The sequence below is a fragment of the Frankliniella occidentalis genome, unplaced genomic scaffold (assembly GCF_000697945.3).
Source record: "Frankliniella occidentalis isolate FOCC.00 unplaced genomic scaffold, Focc_3.1 Scaffold50, whole genome shotgun sequence".
NCBI lineage: Eukaryota > Metazoa > Arthropoda > Insecta > Thysanoptera > Thripidae > Frankliniella > Frankliniella occidentalis.
Window position 1 is genome coordinate 237,259 of NW_026267180.1, and position 2,588 is coordinate 239,846.

General features: G+C 49.9%; 1 protein-coding gene across 1 annotated transcript in view; it reads left to right on the plus strand.

The window, feature by feature from the left end:
- The window catches only part of LOC113207726 (zinc finger protein 658B-like), a gene marked incomplete in the record, with an annotated part of 20,195 nt that overhangs the window by 10,371 nt on the left and 7,236 nt on the right, over positions 1 to 2,588 (plus strand).

The window sequence follows — 2,588 nt, forward strand, 5'->3', positions numbered from 1 at the left end:
CCTGCGGAAGCTCGACCGCGGCGAGGGCGCCTGCGGGGCGGGCCGTCCCGTCACACAGAGCTGCCCGCCTCGGCGGCCTACCTTGCCCCTGCGGCCTGCCGGCCGCCCAGATCTCGGGAACCACCGGTCGGCGGTCGGTAGTTCTGCTTCTACTGTTCGTTTCTGTGTGTGATAATGCAGACTGCAAGTTACCCTCCATGATGTGGGATTAGTGTGTGTTTTAGCTAACCGTTATACTGATAATTATGGAATTCAAGGGTGCTATTTGAGCTTCTCGTTTCTCGGCCCGCTTGCCTCTAACACTCGGTTAGCCTGCGAACACCTGCAACCAGGTTAGCTGTTAACACCACTGCACGCCAACTTCACCAACCACACACCCTGCTTCTCGGACAACTCCTTAAGTCTTTGATATGAGTATGCGCGCCCCCCTTACCTTGCCGCGATACCAGATTTCTTCTTACTTCCAGCAATCCGTGCGGCTATTTTGTTATTGTTATTTTTCCGAATCCTAAATTGTTATGTTGTGGTTGTTCTGATCGTGGCCTGGCCGTATTCCAACGCTTGAGTGCACGGCAAGGCACGGCTGGCGTCGCTTTCTATCGCGGGGAGGCGGGATAGACAGTTGCGAGGGAAACGCGGCCGGCATAGCGAGAGCATAATAGAAGTTTCGGTGGTCGATAATTGTCTGATCGGGTCGACCTACCAAGCTCGAGCTCCCTCGTCTTCACTGTGCCGCGGCGTTATGGTCGTTTTTCTCTACCTTTAAAAGAAGAGGAGGGATGGGTACTTTTTCACGATATCTTAATTTAGTGTGTGGTTGATACCAAAGCTTTTCAAACGCTGCTATGCACTGACGTTACCCCACCGGAGACAATTTTAACCGCGGCGATACATTTCTTATGCCCTTCCGGTTTCAAACCCTAAGTTAGAATAAAGTGGCATGTGAAGAAAGTTCCCATCCTTTAAAAAGATGACGTTATATTTGTCTGGGACTCAAAGGTAAATGTGTTGCCGGGTTCTGTCAGTAGAAATGATATTAATTTTCCGTCGTTTTCCTCCCTCCCCGAGCTCTACTTCTGGTCAGATAGTGTTCTGATTTCGTTGCGCATCGGGTTATCTTATCTATCGCGGCCCCTGTAATCCTTCCGACCCGATCACAGAGCTGTGCTGCACTCACACGCACACACACTCACACACTCTACATCCTGCCTAAGCGGGCTTCAATAATTTTGACATACATCTGTCACTCGCCTGACTTTCATAATACAGTTAAGAACTTCCTTAGCCTCTTACGTGAAATGCCGTTTTTCAAATAATCTGTTCTTTCAATAATTGATGTAAATTTTTGTCAATAAATCTGTTTGATCTCGTTTAAAACGTTAAACGTTAAAAACCTCGGCTGTCCATTTTGTTCCAATTTTCAGGCACCTTTCTTCATTGTGCCGGCGACAGCGACATGCAGTTGTTCTTTTTTTTTTTCTTTTTTCAAGTATATTTCTTTACTTAAAAATGCCGTTTGTAGTAATGTATATCTATTACAGAGTCGTCTCTGAGGGTGGATGATGAGTCTCATTATTTCAGGGGCTACTGTACGGTGCAGACACGTGCTGCGATGCGCTGGGCGGAAGTACAGTCCTCTGTGGCGGGGCGGGGCGGGCGCTACTGTACCGAGCGGTAGGTCAGTTTCGGTTCGGTATCTGAGTGTGCCATCGGCCCGAGGGTCGCGAGTGGGGTGTGGCGGGGCGTGGCGTGGCTGCGTCCCTGGCTCCATACTCCCGGCCGCCGCGATGCGCCCCCCAGCTCATGGTGCATCCGACGCACGCCGCCAGGACAACCTCAGCGAATACGTAGTGCCTCAACATGTCCCCGACTCACTTAGAAGATGAAACTATCAGCGTCGCTTACAGACTTGTTTTACGGTGAACACATACTTGATGCTTTGCGAACGGTCTTCGCCTCGGTCGTGACCTCCTTTCAGGATTCATCCTCAGAGGAACCTTATTATATTTCTAACTCATGTTCCCCGGAGGGGCCCCCGAATGGGGCCACGCTGCTGCGCTGCTCAAACATGCGCGCGGGACGGCCGGCTGTCGGACGCCAGTTTTGGACAGCGGGGCCAAATCAGGCGGACAGTGGTGCCTACAGCCTACACGCGTGCTCGAATTAGTCCGCGAATGGAACAAGCTGGTAGACCCCCCTGCCCCCCCCCCTCTTTCCTTTTCCCTTTTTCTGACGTGCGCGTCAAAGAAACCCGCCTCGTGTCCTCGGTGTGTATGTTCCATGGAACTGTTGTGACCAAACACTCCCATGCGCACAAGCAAAAGTACACTGGTGCGGCGTGCAAGCTTACTCACAAGACGTTATGAACATGTGTTTTTGTGTACAAGAGGGGCGACGATTAAAGAAACCCACTGTCTTCTTTATTTTTGGGTGTAGTGTGAATTGTGAAAATAGTTTTTGTCGATTCTGCTATACACTGTGAAAAATAGTCGTACAGGGTACGGGAAAATTTTCCATGACAAATGTCGTACACTTACAACTTAATTTGTAATTTAAGAGTATGACTTTTGTCGTAATTCCTAACAATA